We start from the raw sequence: 15026 nt of genomic DNA on the forward strand, positions 1-15026 counted from the left end.
GAAGTTGACACGATGTCCCAAAACATCAACCATCGCGCTCAGGGTACCTTGCACAGGAACTGCCCATTGGTCCGACAGCCCATTGGTCCGACCATATTAAAACCATTGCTCCGAAGTCCGTTCCAAAATCATCATGACGCCCTGTGGTTAAGGTCTGGTTAGGTTTAGGCACAAAAACCACTTGGTTAGGGTCAGGAAAAGATCATGGTGTGGGTTAAAATGAAAAAGAAAGTGACAAACACATAAGCTGTGAGCCTGCTCCGCCTCAAGCCTTTCCCAGCTGACCCAGAGCCGGTCGCAGCGCACCATCAAGGCAGAAATACGCCCACCGGAAGCCGTTCAGCACCGCGGACCGTCAGACTAATGGGATGTCGGACCAATGACATGGACCCACCTTGCACGTAGAAAGTCCATGGCCAAACGTCGATATGTGATGAGGTCTGAGTGAGAATGTGTTGGTATTGTACCACTGCGAAAGGAAGACCTTTTTTCATCTGTGTCAGAAATCAATGACCAAGCGGTGCTATTTAATGACCTCGGAATGAGAACAGGTTGGCTGTCGATGTATTCAGTCACCTCGGTGGAGTGGGCAGATTCAAAGGCTTGAGAACAACGTTAGTCCCACCCATGTCGCTCATTGATTGGTTATTGTAAGTTGACCTGTGGCACTCATTAGATTGAGTGGACAGAGTCAAAGGCCTGGACCCAAGCAACAAAGAGGAATGAGAGTGATTTAGTGCATCAGGCATGATCATCAACCAGGATGTCAATAAGCTCATGATATCCGCTGAAATGCAAAATATATTTGGGACGGTGCATTCAAAAGGGCACGCAAAGAATACACAGTGTGTGCACACTCTCACAGAAAACCATCAAATGCTGGTTTTTGATCACTTAGCATCCTGTGGGGTTTGTATACTCACCCCCAGCAGCTGAACAATACCTTTTGTTGCATTTTCAAACAGTGTAATGACCCTTTACCTCGCCGTGACAGACTGAAAATGTTAAATCGTCTGTGTGTGTGCTCTTGCTGCATCTCCACTGAAATGTCAGAACTTAATGTGACCATTTACATAAAGCACCGGCGGTGTAATGTTGCAGAGAAAACAAATGAACTGATGGATTGTACGCTGTGTGTTTAAGAGCAGTTTCTATATGGCAGTGGTCTAAAATTACCTGACACTGAGAGAAAACGAGCGAGGAGGTGTTTGACAAGAACACGAGGACAGGGAAAGACAGAAATTGTCTTTCACTGGCAGGGAAAGAGAGAGAGATGACAGTGAGACAAATTTTAAAAGACAGTGCCTGTACTCCCCGACACCCTGGTTACATAGGATTTTCTTTGAAAATGTGAGGAAAAGAGACAGCGAGAGAAAGTCAGGGAGAGGTGGTGAGCAGACAATAATGACTGAGACGGTCAGAAAAGTCCACAAATCCTGACTGATTGTCTCTCTTTTCACGTGTCACTCACGTCAATCAGGACTATATAGGATCCTTTCAGAGTCAGTGATGGGAATAACAGAGTCTCTTTGGAGGGAGCTGGATCTTATGGCTTCGTTTCTTTCGGAAAGTGGCTCATCAATCTCTTTTTTCACTGGGTTACTGCTGGGGTAAGATTTGCTTCAGATTGAAACTTGAAATATTCCAACAATATTTTCATTATGCATGTGAGGCTCAGGTTTAGCAGCACTAAATCACTTGTATTGCCAGACCTAAAGTCAGTGATCTGCATTGTTAACACTAAACACAGTGACGCCATACCCCTCCGCTTTGTCAGTGAAGTTTCAACTAATTTATCCTCTCTTTAACATATGTAATGAACTTCTGTTGGGCAGGCTGCGACATATGATGATAAAACAAATGGCTCTCACCAAGTACAACTCTGTTCCCTTTGCTCGAAACCAAAGAGCCCTTGAAAAGAATTGGATTGCACGCGGACGTAACATCACTGTTCAGAGTTCGTCACTGTCAAGTCTCACCAGCTTTTCTCAACTCCACCAGACCTTAAAGCAGGTGGAAGCGCAACAGACTGAGGATACAGCAAAAGTTTGTTTGGAGGAAAAAAAAAAAAAAAAAGGCCTCAAGGTTTCCAACAAAATCCACAAAACTGATATTCAGACAGCCTCAAAGAGTTCAGAGTGAAGGACAGGAAATTAATTTGCCATATTCATCAGGACATGCTGGGTGTTTTTGTGATATATTTTTGAAAGAATCCAACCCTTACTCTAAAGTTTTGGAGCAATGCTGTTTATAAGTGTCATCAATGTGCCTGTGCCCACTAAACCCTGACCATTGTTGGGTAGCAAAAGACCATTTTTTTTGATGAGTTAACTTTTCTAGAGGGAAGGTGGGGTAGAAAAAGTGAAATAATACACTCTCTTCTCTTTCAGGATGGGACCTCTGGAGTGCTGTGTGCCTGATGTGGATTGTCATGGACTGGCTGTCTGTTCGAGCCGGGGTAGGCAGTTTCATTTTGGTGTCACTGGGCAAAAATCCCAAAGCAAACATTGAGTATCCTGTAATTCAGATAGTGATGGGAGACTTTGACCAATCGTAGGTCATTTCAGAGAGAGGGCGTTCCTATAGGCTGTTCTTTAAATGGAAATGTGCATCTACATTCAGTGGCAGACAACATTGCTATTCCAGCATTGGCAACAACTGCTTACACTGCAAAGCAACCAAAACACAGAGACGGACTCATCAAAAAGAGAGTCTGACAATCACTAGTAATACTATTAACTATTTACTCTGTTTATCTCGTCCTCTGCTTGGAGGGTTAAGAGCTCCCGAATCTCATTGTTTTCCCAATTTGCAGACATTTACAGCCACTGTTCTTCTTCTTTGAGCTAGCTGCTAACTGCCAACAGTGACTTTTTAAATCTCCTGCAGTGGATCTGACACACATGACACATGGTCAAAATGTCACACCCATCCCGCCTATGGTCCCTTTCTGTCGGCTGTCCAATTTATACAGACTCCGTTTCGGCGCTGTTACTACCACATGTAGCACATAAAGAGCAACACCACTCTGTCCCCCATTCTGTGATCATACCTTTTATACAGCATGGTAAAGAAGCATAGTCTCGAATCACAGTGTGTCCTCTGCCTCACTCGCTGCTGTTAAAGACCACCACTTCAGGAGGAGAGAGGGCAGCAGCTCAGTCAGCAGCTGCAGCAACCAAAATCCAGCCAGTGCAAACCCCAGCTCTGGTGGATCAGACAGCCCTGACTCCCCCACTGGATCAGCAAACTTTCTGTTGCTGCCGTTACACAGGTTAGACCCAGCCCTGCTGCTGGCCATCAGCCTGCAGTGACACCTGGGGCTGGGGGATTTGCGCTGGCCCAATTTGAGCTGTCGACCGAAGGTCCTTCTCTAAAGCTGCTGCCCACTCTCCTCCCGGGGAAGCTGTTCACAGAGGTGGGGAGCCAGGCGCAGGGACTCTGGTGTGGTGGCTCCAACTCCACTAAAGTGCACTTCCATGGAGCTTAGCTCTCCACACTGATCCTCAAACAATGCAAAGATATTTAATCTAGACTGTCATGTCATACGAATAAACCATGACAAATCATGATTATGAATGGTGATGGTGGCACATGGACAACATTGTTTTATTGTGTTGCCATTTATCCAGGCAGGTCAACAGAGAACATGCAGTAAATCCTTGCAGGGGATGTGAAGTGGTACATGTTTGTACTCTGTGTCAAGCCTGCAGGTCGCCTGCCATGTTGGCCACTGAGCGTCTCTGCTAAAGCTGCTGGGGACTCGTCTTGCTCAGCTGGGACATGCCTTGCTCAAGGGCACCTTGCTGGTAATTGCAGAGTGACAGGATGTCCTGTTCTCTTTGTCTGCCCTGGTTTTCTCAGCTGCCTTTGAAATGCAGCCGATTCTCTGTTTGCAAGCTCTCCTTTGTAGTCATTAGACTTCCATCGCCTCCAAAACTGCCTGAAAAATTCAACTCAACAACTTCACACCTCTGTTCTCCCCTACACTTTTGTCCTGCAGCTCTTAGCCTTATAGTGGGTATTGCAGTCAGTAGTCAGTTGGCTTGGCAGTTTAGATTGTAGTCTGCTGGCTCAGTACTGAAGGCATTAGCATTTAAATTCAACTGCCTGGAGGTATCATAGATCAGAGTCTTGGATCTGCCTGTTTCCAAGTTTGGGAGAAACTTGTTCTTTTTGCATTGAGAGTGAAGTGTCCAAGGCCATTGGAACAACACATGCAAGTTTAACATAAGGCTGAAGCATTTGGGGATTATAATGATGTGAGTTAATGCATCACACATTGGAGACTTTGTTTCAAGCTGCCTGCAGACATCTAAACTGCCCGTATCTGCAAAGATTTGTCTTCTATATGTATATTTGGTCATTTTAGGGGATAAATTGTCCTTTAGATCAATATTCATATCTCTTCAGTCTCTGATTAAAGTGTTGGACTCATACATTTTTCAAAAGGTGTACATTCCATTTGGAAACAACACTGTTTTCTGTGCAAGGCTTTCAGAGATTTTAGTACAGAAAAGCAGCAGCATCGAGGTAATATAACATTTTCTGACTCCTAATATATTACCCAAGAGACTGCTGTTTACTGTGATCATGGGCAAAACAGCAATGAAGTAAGTACATGATACTGAGCAACCCACAATCACAGTGGGAGAAAAAAAGGTCCTCAGGGGATTAATAGTTGTTATATAATAGTTACCAGAGTACATGCAGTGTTTTTTTTTCTTCAAAGAAACACATACGAGGACAAAAAAACTAGCTCCAAAGTTACCACGAGACATGGATGCAATGTTTAAGCCCATCTTTCATCAGGGAGACATCTTGGCTGAAAACTGTTGTAGACTTCTGACAGATCGGACCGCATTTAATGATTAAAGCTCTTTCTCTCTGCACAGAAAACCCTGACAACATCTAGCTTTTTATATTTAATGTGAAAGGTGAAAATCAGCTTTACACCTGAGACAAATGACTCATGGGTATTTATCAGCTCCAGCTCTGATTGGTTCCAAACTGTCATGCTTAAAATACAACAATGCATCCAAGCATCCGTCCGTCTCCATCCAAGCAGGACTCGAACATCATTCAAAATGGAGTCAGCGCTGACTTTGATAGAGAGCTTGAAAAAGTAAGAGATAAAAAACAAGTAACCACTGTTACTTTTCCACTGACCTTCATGCTGCTTTCTGCTGTTTACTAACTGGTTTTCTGGACCGTCCGTGACCACAGCGTGACGAACACGTGCTCATCCCAACTCGTCAGATACCTCACTTTTGTCAGACATTCTGAGATGGCATATCAATTAACACCTGTTATGTACATTTTGTCTCATTCATGAAATGTTGGTAAATCTGTGAGCAGATTTGTGCATAAAAACCTACTAAAAACCTTCACTGGATTCATGAACTACAGAGGAAACTTAGATTTGACCATAAGAGTGTGTATGTCAATGAATGCCAATCAATCAGACAGCCTAGTCAGCAACTGGCATACATCCCCACCCATGAATAGCCAGTGACCACCATATAAGGGAGAAAGAAAAACTTTTCGGATGCTGAGACTCTTGTTATTTTCGGCTAACTTCTGTTAGTAGTGGTGTGACAGGGACAGGTAAATCAAAGGCCTGAAATGAGGGAACAGGTGACGTTAACTCTGTGTCCTCTCTTGTAAGAAGTTCAACGGAAATAGTTCGATATGCAAGAAAAAAACAAAAAAACAAAAACAGGAGGCTCCTCTCAGTCACAGCTGCAGGCGAGCACATTGCTTACATCATCGGAGAGACCTCTCTGTCAGGGGAGACCGCAACATGACTCCACTGGAACAGTCAACAGCAAACTCAGAAGGTACGGTGATGTACGAGTTTTATTAAGTGTTAAATCACTGTATGTTCTGACAGCCATCACTGATAGCTCAGTGTTTGGTCAGTAACGTGGGTCTCACAGTCTCACCACTCAAACGGAAGTCACAGTTGTGGAGTTCTCTCTCCTGATTGAATCAACGGGATGTTTAGGATTTTTAAGAAACCTAACCTGCATCTTAAATCTGCTACATGTCAACTAATTTATCTTAACATGCTATGTTTCTAATCTTCATGACTAACTTACTTTCGTTTGCAGAAGCACTACAAGCAGGCAGAAGCAGGTGTAGATTTTGTTAGTAACTATGAAAAATTTGGAGCTACTGACATATTGATGAATACTGAAATACGCGTACATTTTCTCTTGTTAACATTTTACACACAAATTCATTCTCCATTCTCACGTTTCATGTATTAGACCAGATTCAAAATACGCTTCCATTTTCACAGGAAATGTACAGTTTCTACCCGCTACGTGCATACAGTCTTTTTCTAGCCTGGTTCCAGACCATAGACCCCACCCACTCAACTGAGTAGGCTTGCATCTCTGGTCTGGCATACTGCAATGAATTTGCGATTTATCTCGTCCAAACGATGGAAGGACCAATGAACGCCGGGGGTGGGGGCAGGTCTAGCGATTAGCCAATCAGCGCCACGCTGATGTCAAGCTGTGTGCCAGTGGGTAACTGGTGAGGAGAGCAACAATGGCGACCGCTATAGATCCTACAGACCAAGGTAACGATGCTATCGAGGTATTTCGCCACTACATACGTTGTAAATCGCCTTCAATGGAAGCCATGTCAGACTGAAGGTTCTGGGAGCTTCAGTCTGACACTCAGGCTAGTCTTTTTCCAATTAACTTACAACATCGGTAAAACACTTTTCATAGGTTTCAGCAACAAGAGCACGAGGTTAGGTTTTGGGAGAAACAGTCTGGGGGTTGTTTTATATTCCTGGTATCTGACGCCAATGTCCATCGAAAAGCAGTTTTGACAAGTTGGGAGTGAGCATAGGCTGATGTGACACAACAGTCATACTCATCAAGTGCAGAGGTGTGTACACAGCTCTGGTTTACTGGCAATGGGAAAGCAGTCTATAGACTATTTGTAACAAGCTGCAACCTCCAGGGCTAAAAATGAAGCCAACACGGACATGCCAAAAACTGCAGTTCCTTTAACGACCACTTGAGGCTGTCAGCATAGACCCCCACGTTAAAATGTCCACATTTACGAAGAAATAAAAATGATTACAGTGTGATACAAAAAAGGGTTTTGGCTCCAACATTAATTTCCCCATTCATGATCACTGTAAAGGTTCATTCTCACTGCCGCAATGCGGAAATGCAGGACGGATTAGCAGGATATTCGCGCAGAGCTTTTCCGCATTTAAACCATACACACAGGCGCAGTACGGAAGTGGTGCGGAATTTTGCGTTGTTGTGTTCCAAGTCCGCGCAGTGTGAACGGGTGTGGGTGAACATGGACGAGAGTAGCAGCAGCAGCGAGCTAGCAAGCTAACGTTTAACAAGCGTCAACATCAACTTTCTTTAGCACTTACAACTCTCACCGCAGCCACCAAGCTGGACAATGGACTGCCAGACGTTGTCCTTTAATTCACTGTTCATAAAATCACCCCATCTTTTATCAAAAAGGACGGGCTGCTGTGAAACAAGGTTTATCAACCTTTCTCCCTTACTGTCCTGCCTGACTGGATTTCTGACTCTCCCAGGTCTGCGTCACTATAAACAAACAATTTCATTGGCCCAGCTGTGTAGTTCCGCTGGCGAATTGCACGGGGGTCAAAGTCTGGGCAGAAACTTTTTTCACCAAACGAAAGTTCCGCCCCGGTGTGCAAACTTCCATAAGAACCAATGAAATCAGTTTTTATATTTTTCCATGAGAATAATTCACGCGGATATTCTCTCCCAATGAGAATGGACTTTTAGGGGGGTGAAGTGTTATTTTGACGCATTCATTTAGACTTATAGTTGTGCATAATTAAGAGGCAGGTGTCTCTCAGCCTCTCAGTCAGATCCACCCCTAGCTCCTCCACAGCTCCACCCCTCTCCTAAATATGGTCACTTCTGGTTCCAAATACAAAGATGGCAGTCTATGATATTAATTGGGTTTCCCTGTGTTTAAAAAACCTGCATATGTGCATAATTTTGGTATAAAAAAGGTAATAGTCTCCCTTTGCAAAAGTAATTTAGACCAGGAAGTCATAAATTAATTTCAAAACCAATAACAGTTTGTACTTTTAATAGATTGAAGGAGATAAAAACCATGTTGTTATTTGTACTGATTTATTGGAACAACAGGTAGTGGGCTTCCCCCTTTTTATTTTCCTTTAAGGTGGAATTCTGGTCTTTAGTCAGGCATCACTGAGCTGTCACAGATCAGTCTCAGCTCTTATATGTCAAGCACATTCATTTTTACACAGAGCTACACTGAACTGTCTGAGCTAATTACGGTAACATATGTGGGGTTTGTGTTAAGGTGTGGAATGGAGGCTTTGTGTTGAGTTATTCCTATTGGCAGCCTGTCTCCCCGCCTGCTGAGTCAATCAATCTGGGTCTGTCTCTTTGTTAACAAGTCCTGTTTCTGTGTGAGCTTATAGAGATTGAGAGATTTACCGCCTCACAGTTGTATGCCTCCACCAAACAGTCAAGTTACAGTTTACATCCATGTCTGTCCAGACTCATACGTAGCCATGACAGTCGACCTTTGACCTTTTGAATATAAAATGGCATCACTTCATTATTTTATCCTATTAGACATTTTTGTGAAATGTTGGCATAATTAGTGTAGGGATTCTTGAGCAACGGCCAAAAACATGTTGTGAGGTCACACTAATCTGATCGTTCATCCTGAGTCCAAGTGGATATTTGTGAAATATTGTCTTACAAGAATGGGATGGAGGGACGACAGCCTGATGAAAACAAAAAACAAACAAAAAAAACACTAAGGTATTAAACGCTAAATCGAGGAAAATATAAAGAGAGGTGTGTTGAGGAGAGACAAGAAGAGACAGGGATGACTGAAAAGAGAGAAGAATATAAGGAACTAGCGCTGTTCATATACACTCACTCGGCACTTTATTAGGTACACCTGTTCAACTGCTTGTTAATCAGCCAATCAAGTGGCAGCAGCTCAGTGCATTTAGTCATGTAGACATGGTGAAGACGAGATGCTGAAGTTCAAACGGAGCATCAGAATGATGAAGAAAGGTGATTGAAGTGACTTTGAACGTGGCATGGTTGTTGGTGCCAGACGGGCTGGTCTGAGTATTTACTGGGATTTTCAGCACAACCATCTCTAGGGTTTACAGAGGATGGTCCCAAAAAGAGAAAATATCCAGTGAGCCAAAATGCCTTGTTGATGCCAGAGGTCAGAGGAGAATGGCCAGACTGGTTCAAGATGATAGAAAGGCAACAGGAAGTCAAATAAGCACTGGTTCCAACCAAGGTGTGCAGAAGAGCATCTCTGAAGCAACAACACCTTGTCCAACCTTGAAGCAGATGGGCTACAGCATGTCACAAAACTCAGATCATCTCAAACTGGTTTCTTGAACCTGATAATGAGTTCACTGTACTCCAGTGGCCTCCACAGTCACCAGATCTCAGTCCAATAGAGCACCTTTGGGATGTGCTGGAACGGAAGATTCTCATCATGGATGTGCAGCCGACAAATCTGCAGCAACTGTGTGATGTCATCATGTCAATATGGACCAAAATCTCTGAGGAATGTTTCCAGCACCTTGTTGAATCTGTGACACCAAGAATTTAGGCAGCTCTGAAGGCAAAAGGGGGTCCAACCTGGTACTAGCAAGGTGCACCTAATTAAGTGGTCAACTAGGCTGTACACAACTAAAATGACGACTAATTACAAACTAAAAGAAGTTTCTCATTCTACATCTACTCAGCCAAATCTGATGAATTGTGACTTGTGACTGTCTTACATGTACAAGTGCGTCATCTCTTCTCTTGGTCAGCAAATAACAAAATTGTCATTGTCAAATTATTAATGTAAATGCTGCAAATTGTGGTGCAGATTACCAGAAGGACCAGCACAACAACAAGAGCTCTTTACTTGAGACATTCCTTTTGTTGTTCATGGGGAGAAGTCTTCAGAGGTCACTCCTGACTTCTTTGATGTCGGTTTGCTCTGATTTTAAATCTGCAGAAATCACAGAGGATCTAAAAACCACCATTTCCTGTTATCAAAAGGAACAGGAAATATTCAACCATGTTACAAATGTGGTAAAGCATTAAATACTATTGTTATATGACTTCGTTCCATAAACAAAGTGTGCCATGTTCATTAAATAATCTGTATAAACATACACCTAAAGGAAGATAATCAATGAAAAGGCCCTGTTTGTGACATGGAGCTGACACTGTGTGTGTGCAGTGAAAGACCCAGTGTGTGCATCCAAACACAGTTAGGTGCAGCATGCTGTGGGCTAAAGCTCCAGACACACCAAACAGACTTCAGAGAACTAGCTACAACGAAAGCCAACTGCTGCGTCATCTCTGTATCTGGGCTAAAAAGTTGCACATGAGCACGCCACAAAGACTGCAGCTGGCAGCCAACAAAGCGCATCGTTATGCGCCTGCGTGAGAGGAAATAACTATCCACACCAGCAGATGGTGGTAGTCTGTATTTATCATTCAAAAAGAGAAACTGTTCCCGGGGGGTCTTCGCACATGGAAGGGCAGGGAGGTTTGCTCTCTCTGCCTCAGGCTTCTGCGTAGGCCTAGGTAAGGCAGAGAGGCCCCAGAACAGAGCCACACCACAAAAAATATTATTGCAATGGAAATAAAGTTTTCTTTGATGAAAGTGGCCCTGACTGAAGTTAGTTTTGTTCTCACTCCCTCTTGACTTTAGCTCTTTGTTTACTTTCCTCACTTCTGTTTGTCTTCTCGTGCACTGAGCTGAACTGCCAAACAGAGTGACTTAGTTTATCAGGGCCTGATTATTCAACCAACATGTCACTTAGATAATTTGGTGATTGTCATTTGTTTTTTGGGTGTTTATGTTTTTGTTTGTTTCATAAAAGAATGTATGAAAAACCATAAAAACAAAGTTGTAAACTGTGAGTGGATTTGGGGTTCGGGGGCCTGTTATATTCTTTGGCAGAGACTGAGTTGCCTGCCCCTTGTCACACCCTCAGGGTTCAGTGACAAAAACCAACGAGCCATTTTATATTGAAGTCCAAAGTAACCGTGAAAACCTTTTTAAAGTCACTTTGTCTGAAGGAAAAACGGAATGCACAGAAAATATCCCAGGAACACGACACTGAAAGATAGTTTCCTGAGAGTTTTCAAAGAGAAACAGCCTTCAAAAGTATCCCTGCCCTGACAGCACACACACTGTAGCTCCACTCTGTCAAATGCCTCATCTCTCTGGATCACACCAACACACATTCAAATCTGTCAATGTCCTTTCACCCTGCTCAACAGACACACACAAACACACGCTCACATGCGTGCTCGACAGCCATCAAACCCCTTGTCATGCAGACCCACACATTACAAACACATGCATAAACATACACGTGTTCATACACACACACACACGGCTGACACTGTCAGAAGCCTCGTCATACACACCCACGCAGTCTGTCTCAGTCACAGACCCACACTAACACAGATGTGTGTAGACAGTGACTTCCAACCGTCAGCCATGTTGTCCATGTTCCTGATGTGTGTCCTTTGTTTTAAAACCACGTTGGACCTGAAAACTCTTAAAGACCATTAAAACAGAAAAGAGTTACCCAGAGTTTAAAGTAAACATGTCCGAAAATAGATTTGTCAACAGTGCATATTCTAAGCGATATTAAAGAAGCAAAGGATGACATTTTGTTTGCTTCATTAGAATCCAATATGGGAACTCATGATACGTCAAGTCGATGCTATAATTCAAAAAACGTGACAATACTATTTTTCCTTAAGATTCTTCCAGGCATGACGGGGCAGCATATACGTCTACAAGTGATCTAGTCTGCCACTAAACGCCAAAAGAAGAAGAAGAAGAACGGCTTCCAGCACCAAACCACAAAAAAATTATCATGGAAGATGGTGACGAGTGCAGCTGCAATAATAGCTCCACTTCCATCTGTTGAAGAGAAAAGAGTTTCTCCTGAGGCCAGCATATTTTCTTAATTCTTTGCAAAAATAGGGTCGCGTATTTACTCTGCACATTCTCACTCCGATCTTGTCACATATCGATGTTCCCAAGTCGACATGTAACATGCAAGGTACCCTGGGTGCACTGATTGTTGAAGTTCTTGGACGCCGTGTCAACTTCAGCCTGTTACATGCATTGTGTGTTTTCAGACAGTTGAGGGCCTCAAAATTGTTTGTTTGCTCAGCCTAATGCTGTGACATGATCATCTAGCCACTGTCAGCTGTGTGACTGTGTACGTGACTGTGATTTGCTCAACCTAATGGTGTAGCATGATCACTGAATCATCATCAGCTGTGTGACAAAGGTGTGGTCCATATAACAGATCAGTGTACCTGTGTCTCAATATGTTTGTTGATCTTGAAGAAGGCCCAAAAGAAATGCATGTGGAGCCAGAGTGTGCAATCAAGTCTGCTGCTAGTGATAAGCACCTCATTGTATTTCTTGGTGTGCGTTACTTTATACTTTTCAATTTAAAAAAGTTGCACCGAATTACCAAAAAAAATTGCACGTTATTTTTACTTCTGCGGTGGTGTGTCTGTGTCACTCTGCAGTTACACCTCCAAAACTCTAGTCGGCGGTGGAGGACTGTGTTAAGTGCTGTAAAGTTGAGTTCAAATCAAACTTTATTTATATAGTTGATTCAAAACACACATTAAACACACATTAAACATGGCTTAATAGCATGGGTGCAGATCTGATGACAAGTTTGGGGGGGACACAATCAGTTGTGATTTTTTTTAATTGCACGCGTGCAAATCACGCCCACAGAGCGCTTGAGATTGCCAGCATATTTCACGATTTCATAGAGGCTCATCACCATCACCAAGTCATTCAAAAAGCGCTACAAAGAGAATCATATGCTTACCTTTACTGTTTATTTCTCTTAAACAGCCAGTAGTACACAGAACCAGCCATCACCCTCCTTTTCACTGCTTCGCTGTTAGTTAATGCTACTTCTGGTTTCAGGGTCTCAGGCATGTTATGTCCACTCACGTTCTCATCTCTCGCCTCTCACGGATTCCCATTTCTCCTCATCAGCTTCCCTTTCTCCCAGTATATAGGACTACTGTATACATTTGTTCAATTTCAATCTTTTAAGCTATTTAGAATTGGGGGGGACAATTTGTGTTTTTCAGAATTTGGGGGGGACATGTCCCACCCGTCCCCCCCGGGATCTGCACCCATGCTTAATAGAGACAACTTCAAACACAAGTACACAAATCAGCTTCACTATAACTCACAGCATTCACAGACAAACACTTTATCTTTATCTGGACACATTTTCCCCACAAATACAACATGCTAATGTTATTAGCACAAGTCTATGGCATTTTACATTGTATAAATTAGCCTAGCATCTAGCGATCTTTTCCTCTTCTCATATAAAACCAGGGACAACAGCAACATGTAACAAAGGTAAGGGCACATAATTTGGCTCCATTACAACTCACAAGGTTCACTGACAAAACAACTGTCTTATACTAAACACGTTTTCCAAGCAAATACAACATGCTAACATTATTAGCACAAGCCTATGGCATTTTACATTGTATAAATTAGCCAAGCAGCTAGCAATCTTTCCCTTGTCTCATATAAAGCCAGGGACAACAGCAACATGCTAACGTTATTAGCACCAGCCTATGGCATTTTACATTGTATACATTAGCCTAGCGACAAGCGGAGATTTCCTCTGCTCATATGAAGCCAGGATAAATCCTGAAGTATAAATCCCTGAAGGATAAATCACACACAAGACTTAAAATGCTATTTCAGTGGAGGCTTTACTGTCTTCACAATTTATTGTTTCTTATCTGTGAAATACAGTAAATACAAGCTTCGTTTCCACTGAGGGAAATGGTTTCAGCTTACAGAGACAGACAGGAGGTCTGCGTCACCACGACGCTGAGCCTGAGGGTGAGGGTGTTTTGAACACACCCCCATTTTCACAGGTAACTTAGCCTGTCCCCCCGCCGCAGGAAATAATGGATTAATCCTGGAAAGCTGTTGATGTAGCACTTTTCTCCTTATGAAAGTCACACGGTGATTATTCGACTAATGAGAATTTGGTCAGACGAGAGCATAGCGACCAAATAACCGACTAGTCGACCAGGAGACTACAGCCCTAGAAAAAACAAATCTCACCATCAGGTCATTTGATTTTAGTATTCTATACTTTGTGATAATCCAAACAACAGTGTGAAAAGAGACTGAACACCCCCTCTTTCTGAGCCACACCGCATACTTTACATTTTCAAGGTAGCTCACATCCTTACAGTACAGCTCTCATTTTTTTCTGAATTGCAGATAAGCCAGTGTTGTGTTTCACATGCAGACTGCATCTGGCTTTGTGAGAAGTGAGCTGATAGTATACTACCCACAGTATTTAAATTCCTGTGCTTCGGGGTGTGAAGAGGCCAGCTGAACATTTACTCAATGCATCAGGCTCTCGGATTTGACTCACAAAGTCATTGATAGCAAGGTGGCGACCAGTGAGTGAAACTATCAGCCTGTAGGTACAAACAGATCATGGCTTATGAATTTCAAAACAAAACTTGAGGAAATACATCAAGAAATAAAACCAGTGCCTCAGGGGGCTGACTGCAGGCTGAGGTTTGACCTGGATCTTATATATTTCAAATGTCTTTTAGTTCAACAAACTCTGGCTGTTTTCAACGAGGTAAAAAAAAAAAAAAGATTGGATTATTTAAACTTTATAGCCCTCAGCTTCTTTTCAGTCCACAGACTTATGTATTAATAAAGTGCTGGTGTTACTTTCTGGGAATTACACTGGAAGGTATTTTAAACAGTGTTTGATCCCGTAGCTTATGACATATTTAATTTTACATGTTTGTTCTTCTATTTTCTTAGAGCAAGATTTGACAATGACAAATCTGATCTGTAATTTCACCCTTTTATTTTCCACTCTCTGCCCGGGGTTTATGAGTAATTGGTTGATAAATTTTATGATGCAATCAGGGCTGGTT

The sequence above is a fragment of the Epinephelus fuscoguttatus genome, linkage group LG16 (genome assembly GCF_011397635.1).
Source record: "Epinephelus fuscoguttatus linkage group LG16, E.fuscoguttatus.final_Chr_v1".
NCBI lineage: Eukaryota > Metazoa > Chordata > Actinopteri > Perciformes > Serranidae > Epinephelus > Epinephelus fuscoguttatus.